The 12,679-nt window shown below is 39.2% G+C and overlaps 1 protein-coding gene across 1 annotated transcript in view; it reads right to left on the bottom strand.

Annotated features, from left to right (window-relative positions):
• Window positions 1–780: 780 nt before the first annotated feature.
• The window catches only part of LOC126633340 (uncharacterized), a 95,323-nt gene continuing 83,424 nt past the window's right edge, over window positions 781–12,679 (bottom strand). Inside the window, exon 5 of the transcript XR_007627025.1 lies at window positions 781–1,021. The gene's annotated coding sequence lies outside the window, so the exon portion shown is untranslated. The remainder of the gene's footprint in view (window positions 1,022–12,679) is intronic.

A 12,679-nucleotide genomic window follows, 5' to 3' on the forward strand; every position in this document is an offset into this window, starting at 1 on the left:
ATGCCCTTGTCTTATTAGATGCATTATTTTGGGATGCCCTTGAAGTTTTTTGTCTAGGAGGTATTTTTGTCCAATTTTTTGTTGAAACTTGGTGACACCAAAATACTATTCACCTTTCCATTCTCTTTATATATAGATAATACTATTGTTTGTTCAAAAGAATAATTCTTATTGGCTATAATTAGTGACGAAAAGGGCCTAAAGACATAGATAAGAATTGAATTATAAACACATATTATATAGAAAGAAATTATACATAATGATTGGATATAATGTAACTTTTTATAACTAGGTCTAGTAGCTAGTATTTCTTTTAACAAATATTACAGTTACTATCTATTTGTAGCATTTAATAAAACTTACATGTGTTGGTGAATCATACCTCTATTAGAGAGATAATACAAATAGATAGTAAATGTAACACAACTCATTTCTTTTATCCTTGCCAGTCCTTAGGGTCGAGTTACACCCGTATTCTCACAATAATCGCATTCCTTAGGGTTGAGTGCACACCCATACGTACCAAAGTGGGCATCTCAAAGGCCAAATAGTATAAACCGAGCTGAATATTTCTTGCTCAACAACATGTATACGAGATAGTAGTAAAGAACATGTATGTATATTGAGACAAATCAATTACATGAATTTTTGGGCAACTAATTAACCAGAAAAAGGGGTATGACACAACCGATTTACCCATGGATTGCCAAGAAATGCCACAAAGTCTAAGGAGTCAAGATTAGATAATTAGTAATTGAGTTTGAGAGCATCATGATGTCATCATACCAACCATTTAATTTACTAGCACAAAAATTCATAAGCAATGATAAGGGCAATGAAACAAGTTAAAAAGGTAGGGTAGCCTTTCTTCATATATACAGAACCATCTGCTGCAAATAACACCGTATCATTAGATTCATTATACCCAAAATGATGCGCTTACAAGACTTGTAAACATAACAACTATATGGACTCGATCTTCCTCCGACTACGAGAACTAGTCATCTTCATCCAACAGCACCTCAGTCCCAACAAACTTACCACTAGTTACTCACCAAGACAAGGTCCGGACCAATTCACTATTTTGGCATGGACTCGCATTCTTCAGTCCAGTGGCTACGGTAATCCTCACACCAATCATAGTACTTCAAAATAGCATGTCCTTCATATTCCACATTCAGCTTACCTTCGTGCTTAGAAACAAGCTCACCACATTCTGTGCAAATTATATCACAGTGTTCGCCAACATGAGTGCCCTTTGGGACCAAAACAAAGTACGGGCAATTGTGACTCTTGCGGTCCTCAACTTCTTCACAACAAACTTCACAGTAATTACACTTTTTTTCGCAGTTGGAGTCGAGCCATTGGGTCTCCAATCGCCTTTTGTATACCTTCCTCTTCATCTGCTTGTTTAAATTTTCATGGTTAGAATACAAAATAAGAATATTAATAACAATTCTGATGGGAGTTATAAGGAAGCAACTCAATCCCTCCAAATTTTGAGCTATTCTTACTCCGACAAGAATAGAATTGCACCTCATCTCCTATCTGTTGTCCTTGTAGCTCCCTCCACATTTAGTTCCACCCACCCTTCCTCGCCAAATAGAGGAAGGGTTTCTCAAAGTTGTAGTTGCTCTTTGCTGATATCTCATAGTATTATAGATTCTTCTTTATATGGAAGGTGTTTGGGCAGGAATTTCATTGGGAACGGTCCCTGGCTCGAGCACACAGCTCCTACGAAGTTGGCACTTTGGTTGGTTGTATGGCTCTTGGTCACTTGTCGGGCTGCAAGAAGATAACATAGTTAGTTCTGAGAGGTGCCTTTGTCAGGCCTTAGGTATAGGCCTCGAGGCTCGCAATCAGAACTAACTTAAGTGCAGAGCCGTGCCACTGCCATCTCTGTATGGCAGATGTAGAATAAGTGTATTTAAGCCGATTACTTGCGCCCCAAGTTATCTTGACTTCTTATTATCAAAGGATTGTCGTGGATGGGTTAAGTCCACATTAACTTCTTTTCTATGCCTTGAGATCAAGACTTTCATTTATCTTGTATACTTAAAGGGTGGAAATCCATATCTGATCAATGCATTGGTTTAATACACTTTTGTGAGATTAAAACCACTAAGTGAACTAGATTTGATAGTTAATGGGACTTTGGATCATTAAAAGACCGGCGATGACTTGTATACATATTGAGGGATACATTATACCACCAGATCTATTAACTAAAAACAAGACAAAGATAGTCGGGCAAGATTTAACCTTGTCAGGCAAGGTTGAATCTCGTGCAGCTTCTTCTCTTTGCGATTACAAAGGTTTGAGAACTAAAGAGGGATGGATAGTAAGTAAGTTTACACGAGGGAATCGATACTACTATGTTTAGAGAGAGTAGCAGAGCTTTTACATAGACAAAAGATGGCTTTTGTAGGGAATGATCCTGAAAATGACTGAAGTCGGGGCTGGTTACAGCTTTTGTATGCAAATCTGGCTTGAGAGTAGAGTTTGTATATTTGTTTGTTTGATTGGTTGAGTGTCTTTGTTTCTGGGTCCTTTTCCTCCTTTTATAGACGAATTAGCCTGACTGCTTGCCGCTTTGTTCTTGCCCGAAAGCAACTGAAGGATAGTGACTCATCAGCCATTTACGTGTTCTGCCACTATAAAGTACTTTTTGGGCCGAGAGTAGGTTGATTTCCATCAATTGTCACTTTTTGTAAGCAACTAGCCTTTGCATTAAATGGGGGAGTGCCAATTGGTCTTTGAGATGGATGATCTGGGCTTTAGGTGATGGGCCTCGGGCAAAATCTCATTCCTAAGCTTTTTTGGGCATCCCTTCTTGAAGGACTTGGATTGTCTGCCCTCCAATTTTGGTACCCTCCCCGTGCCCTCCTGTTTTTGTGGTCACGGTTAAGCCACGCCAACATTTTATATTACTATTTCTTTTTGTTTTATTATTTTTATAAAAAAATAATATAAAATATTGACGTGGCTTAACCGTGACCGTACAAAATAGGAGGGCATGGAAGGGCACCACAACTAGGAGGGCAGACAATCCAAGTCCCTTCTTGAAAGCCCAAAGTTTAAATTATAACCCAATCAGAAGGTAACATGCTTGGCTTTAACCTGCTTGTCCTTCTCATGAACCTTGTTGCCACAAGAACAATAGGGATGCTCTCGCACACACTGAAATACTAAATACCAAACCATCACCAACTAAAGTAAAAATAAAAAAGTAAAGAAACATTAGACCTGACACAAAAATAATTTAGCCAACTCATCGGCAGAGATCACGGTGCCATGTACGGACATTCTTGTATGTTGACCTAGCGGAAACGTCAAACATGATGATTAGCATATGAATGCTACGTATTTCAATGAAGAATTTTAGGTGTTCATTATGAGGCATCCATCATGATTGTTTACGTTTATTCACTCCAGTGGTTCTTCATTGGCCTCCTGGAAATCATGCATCCAACTGAAAGTGTTGTGAATTAAAGCCATAGGAATGCATGCTCTACGGGGCATCCATATGCAAATGACTGGCAAAGGCGAAGACCCCGAGTTTGCACTCAGAAGCATTAATCTTGGAGGTAGTTTCACAATGACTGGCATTGGCATCATTTAATTCTCTCAAACATTGATTGATTCTTGTATGGCAAATCTACTACTACTACTGCTAGTACTGTGATTATGCCAAGTCCAATGCTTGATTAGTTGTTCTCCTCTAATGTTATGCCAATCTCATGCTTGGGATGGAGGGGGATGCTATGACAAATTAATGTACTACTGTATCATAATCTCATAGAGTTAGTTATGCAAGGCTGTTACTGTTAGCTGCCAACCTTTCATGAACTCCAACACAGAATATGAAGGGCTGACAATGTGAGAGTTGTTTCTTCATCCATGGGACTTTAGAGATTATCGGACATTTTCATGTCTTGTACAATGAACATGGATACACAGCAAATCATACGTAACGAAAGGAACAAGAAATTCAAGTAATCAACATAGGAAGCAACAAGCATTGGCATTGAAGAACTGAAACAAGAAATTCAATCCGTAACAAGAAATTCAAGTAATCAACAGAGGTTCCACTTTTAATACTACCATCCGTAACAAACATTGGCATTGAAGAACTGAAACAAGAACTTCACAGGGCCATAACCCCTTTAATTCAATGTAGACTGAAGCTACAAACTAAGTTCATCTTAAATTGAAAGTGTAAGTGGACGGTCGACATGCTCGGGTAACTTGTAGCAACTTGTAGCAAGAGCATCATTCATTGATAACATTTAAATTTTCTAAAAAAGTTAACGAACATCTTGCAACATAAATCTTGTACACTGCATGGCCAATTCGCAGTGACAGATACTTGAGTCTACGCTCGCTCGAAAATCGAACTCGAGGTCGTCCACGGTCGACTTCTGCCATTTGAATCAGGTAATCAACAGATGATTCTTGTTGGAAAACTACTCTTTGAACGTAATAATTGTCATGCAATTTGGCCAAGGGATGACCTTCAAAGAGTAGAGGCCCATATTGTGAGCAAATATTACTGACTGCTTCTTTCGATACTTCATCCCTTGGATAGACCGCTAACGCAGCCCTTTGGTTAGTAGCTTCCAAACGGTCAAAAAACCGTACGTAAGACTTAATGGAGTTTCTAGATGTCACCTGATACGCAACTGTTGGCGACACATGTGCCACTGCCAACATAATAGAAAAAGGCAAAAGCAATCATTAGTGTAAAAAAAAAAAAATCATTACTATATTTATTAATTTGTTCATAAATAAAAAAAGCTTATTATATTAACATTTTCTATATAGTTGAATAAACTCTACATACTAAATATGTTTCACTTTTTAATTAAAAATTATCTTAACGCAGCTTACGTACTTTTCTATAATACCCTCACACTCCACATTTTGAACATAAATCTTATATTTTCTACATGCACCTCGCCTTTTGTATACACCCACATTTTTCAAAACTTATACCCTCTCATTTTTATCGAAGGAGAAAAAGATCTATCCAGATATTGTTTGTCAATGTGAGTGAAAAATCGTACAAGATCTTTGCCATGCCACTAACAAAATGTTTGTAGACATGCTAAGATTTCAACCTATATGCTATTCCCTATTATGAACCTAATAAACTCAAAATTATCATTACATAGTAGGATACACAAGTCATTTGATATCAAATTTTAATATGAGGTGCTAACATAAAAAGCCATAAAAAATTACATAAACAATTAAGGGAGAAATAATTACCGTGTAACATTCCGCCAGTGCTACCGTCTTCCAAAGCTGCATATAACAATGCAAAGGCAACTTCCTCCTTTACGTTGTCTATGGACACGCCGCTACCGTAACTAGCCATCTCATTTTCATATGCTTGTCTAGCGTAAACCATCCCGGAGCCCAAAGTAGCGAATGCCTCGATCTTGTCTAGAAATCCCCTGCCGCGTCTCAAAACCTTGTTATACTGATAGCCAAAGGAGTATAATATGGGATGCTGCAACATGCTAAAATTGGTTAGATACTGATTTAAGGTTTTTGGCTAAATTATATGGTTCAACATATTTGAAATCGATAATTACCCCTCCCTCGATTCCCCCAATGAAGCACTTTCCAGAAGCATCATCTGTAATAGTGTCTGCGAATTCTTTCCCGCTCTTTGCAAGCTCTTCAATAGTTAAGTATCTGCTAGTCTCTCTTAGTTTTTCCTTTAGGTGCTTCCATATAGATGTAGAAACTCCAACTTTGCCAACCCTAGTCAAAACTATGGATTCGGTAAGCTTGATCATCTTCTTTTTGCCGTCTCTCTCTGAGAATATAAAAGGTAAAGACGGTAAATAAAGAAACAAAGAAAAACCCTAAACCCCGTAAAATAAAAAAATAAAAATAAAAACAAGGATTAATAAATTTACTGTAGACGCCATTCTTGGTCGCCCTGGAGTCGACCGCCAGTATCATGTCTTCGCCGTGGATCACCCCTATGTTTGTTGTGCCACCGGAATCTGGATCCTGTATGTACAACCACAGAAGTTTGATGTGTTATTCCTAGTTTCATTTTAACAAATTTTTTTTAACAAACGATATTATCTACATTAAGAGGATGAGATGTGTTTAGATATTTATGATGTAACTAATTAATAAAGAGGGTCCGTGTAAATTTGGATGGAAATGTGTAATTAAATCATAATCTTTTGGAAAGAAGTAGAATATAAAAAATAAAAATAGAGAGATAGAGAAAAAAAAAGAAAAAAAAAGGACATTGGATAAAAATGAAGACGAGAGAGAAGGATTGACCAAAAAATAAAAAATAAAAAAAAGAAGAGGAAAAGAGAAGGGAAAAAAAATCAGAGATTGGCTAAAATTCGATCTTTTTTCCATCACCGGTCACTCCAATCCATCCATCCATCCATCCGTTTTTATCTTTTTAGTTCAATCAGTTTTCATGGTCAAGTATGAGTTGGTTTTATTGCTCATCTCACTCATTCAACCCCTTCAACATTCTTAGTCACTGCAATCCACCCCAATGTCAAAAGCCTACTGATCTAAGATGTTATGCTAATTTACCTACATTCAAATTCAAATTAATATAGAGAGCACGGACCTCGTCGTCGTGGTCGTACTCGTCGGTGTCGTTGCCATCGTCGTATTCATCGTTGTCGTACTCTTCGCTGCTGTCCTCCTCGCTGTCATCGTCATTGCCGTCGTCGTCGTCGCTGCTGTCGTCTCCGTCGTCATCCTCACCGCTGTCGTCTCCGTCATCGTCCTCACCGCCGTCGTCGTCATCACCGCTGTCGTCTCCGTCGTCGTCATCACCGCTGTCGTCTCCGTCGTCGTTGTCGCCGCTGTCGTCCCCATCGTCGTTGTCGCCACTGTCGTCTCCATCGTCGTTGCCGCTGTCGTCGTGGTCGTCGTCCCTGCCTTCGTCGCCTTCGTCGCCGTCGTCCGCATTGTCGCTGTCGTCGTCACCCCCGCGGTAATTGCCCCCTCCGTAGCCGCCCCCGCCGTAGTACTGGTCATTATACGGAGGGTAATATGGTGGAGGTGGTGGATAATACGAGTAGTCGTAGTCGTCGTAGGAAGAAGGCAGCATATCCATGGGAGAGAGGAACAAGGGGTTGGGTGGTTGACAGGTTGTAGATGAATCAAGTGGAAAATTTATATGGTGGTGGAAAGGCTGCTACAGCTGCTGCCAAAAGCCTTAACAAGGAATTTGGGTCAAAATGGATGGAGGATATGCAATATGTTGATCATCCTGAAGAAATAAGGTTTCAGAGCTTAAGGGTAAAAGCTTTTTGGATGTGGGGTGAGGGATAGACCTTAACAAGGAATTTGGGTTAAAATGGAAGGAGGATATGCAATACTGTGTTGATCATCCTGAAGAAATAAGCAAGCAGGTTGGTTTCAGAGGTTAAAGGTAAAAGCTTTTTGGATGTGGGGGGAGGGATGGACCTCAACAAGGGATTTGGGTCAAAATGGAAGGAGGATATGCAATACTGTGTTGATCATCCTGAAGAAATAAGCAAGCAGGTTGGTTTCAGAGCTTAAAGGTAAAAGCTTTTTGGATGTGGGGGGAGGGATGGACCTTAACAAGGGATTTGGGTCAAAATGGAAGGAGGATATGCAATACTGTGTTGATCATCCTGAAGAAATAAGCAAGCAGGTTGGTTTCAGAGCTTAAAGGTAAAAGCTTTTTGGATGTGGGAGGAGGGATGGAGCTTTCAGTCGATAAGACTGAGAACCTCCATCAACAGGCACAGGACTTTCGTACTGTGGAGACTAAAATACGGAGGAAGGATGTGGCTGCAGAACATGTTATAGGTGTGGCTGCAGAACATGTTATAGGTGTGGCTGCAGAATCATGTTATTTGGGAATCCCTTTCATGTAGAGTACGCAGGCAAGCCAAGACTCAGAGCTGTTTCCCCTATGAGTTGAGCAAGAAGCATTTAACAAGATTCTCAATTTACTGTTTTTAATTCAGAGTAATGTTCAGTGGCTATCTTCTCGACTGCCTGCTTTACGGAACGAACTCTATTGCAGTAGCGAGGTTCTGAAAGAAGGGGTTCTTCCCATAGAACTTCTCCTTTATTCGTGCTTGTTGTAATTTTAATTATAATTTATCGAATTCTACTTTCGAAAAAAAAAAAAGAGTTTTCTTCTATTATTCCTAATTTATATTGTAGTTTTATTTTTATGTTGTCTCTTTCGCTTCTTCATTTTAGAAAAGATTGTATCTTTGCTTCTTCATTTTAGAAAAGATTGTAGCTTTTTTAGGAGTGACAACAGTCTTATTCACATTGATGCCGCATTATCACTGCCGCGGTTGGGGGCTTTCCTTAAGCCCCAATATAATCGATCCAAGAGTCTTTGTGAGCTCAACAATTCGTTTTGGAGCTCGAGTCTGGAGGGTTGGAGTACCGCACCAACCCTCAAGTTTGTGAAGAGAAAAGGTTGTCAAGCCCTCGCACCCGAAAATTTTGTTCCTTGTACGATACAAAGAAATTTGTAAGAATAACATTTTTGATCCACCTCTCTGTTTGCCATGGTTTCTAACTGTGAAAAATGAGCCCGTTACCTTTCTTAAGAAAATCTTTCGGCCTTGTCAGCCCAATAGCATGTAGAAAAACAATCAAAAGTAATATGCATACATACAAGAGAGGCCTTCCCTCTCTCTCTCTCTCTCTCTCTCTCTCTCCCTCTCTCTCTCTCTCTCAAAAGCATGTGTTGGATGGTACGTAGCATGATTGCCTAAATACAGAAGGCCATTAGTTAGTTTTCTCTCTCTAATACCACTCTCTCTCTCTCTCCCTCCCCCCCCCCCCCCCCCAAAATGACCATTATCCATCTTTAGAAGTTCATCATGAAGTTTCTTTACACACTAAATAAATAATACATACATAATCAAGGTTCTAATATGAGCATAATGGAAGAGTACAAAATGAAATTTTATTATAAGCACGCATCGTCATGCCTATTGAAAGCTCAAATACAGTGTTATTATGCACATTCAATATATTGCTTGCCTACGCCGCTGAGTACCACGATTTCATCTTATTCCCTCTTTATTTGTAAGTGAAATGTCTTAAGTTCGATTATCGCTAAAGACGAATTTGAATCACATTATTATAGTTAGTTTATTGTTGTGTTTAGTCTAATCACCTACCCTTTAATATAGACACTATCGTTTATTTAAACATAAATAAGGTATCTTTCAATCATATGCTTTAATTAATTTATCTATAGTCAATTCACAAATCAAATAATGTACCATGTATTGAATTATCAAAATTTTCAGATAGGGGAGAAAGAGACAAAGACCCCGATCCGGTGGGACCCTTGGCAGAAAATAGTGCGGAAAAGGGCGTACGCTGCTGTACACGCCAGTCCCTGCCTTCTGTTTAATATGGCTGAAACGGCTATCAAGTAACCCATACTGTACCTTCATTCGAAATTGGACCACATCCACATTTTTTTTTCTTCATCTTTTGCAGAAATTTTTAGTATCCAACAATGCATGCTTTGTCGTCCTATTGGCATCTGTGGTGGATGAATTCAATTCGCAACACATATGATACTCCATTTATTCGGTGTGTGACATACACGAGGGCATAATAATTTCATTGTTAGAATACAAAATAAGAATACTAATAACAATTACTAACATATCAATTCAAGGCCCGTAAGACTTTTGTAAGAATAGCATTTTTGATCCACCTCTCTGTTTGCCATGGTTTCTAACTGGGGAAAATGAGCCCGTTGCCTTTCTTATCTTTCGGCCTTGTCAGTCCAATAGCATGTAAGTAATATGCATACATACAAGAGAGGTCTTCCCTCTCTCTCTCTCTCTCTCTCAAAAGCATTTGTTGGATGGTACGTAGCATGATTGCCTAAATACAGAAGGCCATTAAAGTTAGTTTTCTCTCTCTCTCTCTCTCTCCCTCTCTCCACACCCCCCCCCCCCCCCAAAATGACCATTATCCATCTTTAGAAGTTCATCATGAAGTTTCTTTACACACTAAATAAATAATACATACATAATCAAGGTTCTAATATGAGCATAATGGAAGAGTCCAAAATGAAATTTTATTGTAAGCACGCGTCATGCCTATTTAAAGCTCAAATACAATGTTATTATGCACATTCAATATATTGCTTGCCTACGCCGCTGAATACCACGATTTCATCTTATTCCCTTTTTATTTGTAAGTGAAATGTTTTAAGTTCGATTATCGCTAAAGATGAATTTGAACAACATTATTATTGTTAGTCTATTGTTGTGTTTAGTCTAGTCACCTACCCTTTAATATAGACACTATCGTTTATTTAAACATAAATAAGGTATCTTTCAATCATATGCTTTAATTAATTTATCTATAGTCAATTCACAAATCAAATAATGTACTATGTATTGAATTATCAAAATTTTCAGATAGGGGAGAAAGAGACAAAGACCCCGATCCGGTGGGATCCTTTGCAGAAAATAGTGCGGAAAATGGCGTACGCTGCTGTACACAGCAGTCCCTGCCTTCTGTTTAATATGGCTGAAACGGGTATCAAGTAACCCATACTGTACATAACCCTTCATTCGAAATTGGACCACATCCACATTTTTTTTTTTTTCATCTTTTGCAGAAACTTTTAGTATCCAACAATGCATATTTTGTCCTATCGACATCTGTGGTCGATGAATTGAATTCGCAACACATGACACTCCATTTATTCGGTGTGTGACATACACGAGGGTATAATATTTTTTATTTTTTTGGTGAAGTTTCTCGGTTATAAACAAGAAGCAACTATGTTATATCTGATTCTAGTGTAAGTACCTGTTTCGTTTCGTTTAAATAGCACAAAACATTTACAAACTAGACGACGTCTGCTCAATAGCACTTGTACAATAAAAATGGCAATAATGTAATGCTTGTTATTAATGGGACGTCGTGTGTTTTGTAGGTGTTTTGTAGTAATGGATGTCCTCACTCCTCAAAATAATCCTCTCGGGCGTTGTTAGTTTTTATTGCGGTGAATATTTCTTGATAATGAAGTTGTACTTTCTAATGTTCATTGACTGAGACCTTATCGGTTTTTAGATTTTTATCAAAGTCCCTAGCATTAATGTTATTAATGAATTATATTCCAGTTACATAATTTTTTGGAATAAAAATTAGTAATTGATTTAGGATTTTAATACTCACATCCTTACTACATTCCTAATTAATTTTTTTAAAAAAAAAAAAAAAAACCAAAGATAGGATATATTAAAGACAAATAGGAAAGTTTACATCCTAGGCTAAAACATTAAACAAAAATTCAGGCCCAATACAATCCCAAGCAAAATCACGGCCCTCCTTAAGAACAAACTTCGCCACCGAGTGAGCAGCACGATTGCACTCCTAGGAACGAAGGAAAACATCACAGACATCAACCTTTGAACTAGCAGCTCGATGTCGCCAAGAATGCATTCTATACTAACGTCAAGAGCAATTTCCTTATTGAGCATCTGGATAATAACCAAAGCATCAGATTCGACAATCACCTTGTCAAAACCTTTGTCTATGCAGGCCATCAGAGCATGGCGGATAGCGCATGCCTCAACAGCTGCGACATTGTGGCAGAGTCCATTCCCTGACCCTTTAGCAGCATGTAGCAAACCCGCCAAATCACGTCCCACCCAGCCCACTCCAGCATGAAGAGAAGTCTTGCACCAGGTCGCATCCGTGTTAATCTTCATGAAACCAAATTTCGGTTTTTGCCAATGCGACTTCGAGCGAGCCATATTCATTGCAGAATCTAGTAGCATTTGGCAATCATTAGCATGACCCTGAGACATCGCATCACGAAACTCAGAGATGTTTGTCCTCCATACCGATAGGATCTCCAGAGGCTGACGATGCAAGCCTTTAAAAGCCACCTCGTTTCTGTTTTTCCATAGCCTCCAAAGGCCGAAAGCAAATTCTTGTAGGATCTCCTCAGCATAGTCCCTGTCCATAACACTAGTACAGAAGTTATCCCAACTTTCTAGGAAATCAGCGCTTGCCAGATGAAAGGAGTTTAGTTGCAGCGGGGAGCAGAACCAAAAGCGGTGGCTAAGATGGCATTTGAAGAATAAGTTATTTTCAGATTTGTCAAAGGTGTTACACACCCCACAAATATTATCCACTCGTATTTGGCGTCTCTGAAGGTTATGGCGAGCTGCTAGAGCATTATTGCAACAACGCCATATGAAAAATTTAATTTTGTTGGGTACTTGCAAACTCCAGATCTTATTCCAGATCCTGTTGTGCTTCTGACTCTCACTAGGAACACCTCGGCCTCTCTTCCCCAGCGCGCCGTTCTCCATCAAATTCATCGCCACCCCGTACCCAGTTTTAACAGAATATTCTTCATTCACTGAGTGGTGCCACACTAGCCTATCACAGCAACCAGAGATGCTTAGAGGAATGCTTAGGATTTGCGCCACGTCATCCTGGTTGAAACCAGCCGAGATTACCCCTTCCTTCCAGGACATAGAGGCAGGGTCGATTAAATCCCTAACCCGGGTTGCCACTAAACAATCCTTCGGTTTGACTCGAAAGGTGGTAGGTTTCGGGAACCTCGGGTCCTCCTGAATATTTATACTCACCCTGTCTCTTACCCGCCACCTTAATCCATGGTGGAGCGTTC

Source organism: Malus sylvestris, chromosome 8 (genome assembly GCF_916048215.2).
Source record: "Malus sylvestris chromosome 8, drMalSylv7.2, whole genome shotgun sequence".
Taxonomy (NCBI): domain Eukaryota; kingdom Viridiplantae; phylum Streptophyta; class Magnoliopsida; order Rosales; family Rosaceae; genus Malus; species Malus sylvestris.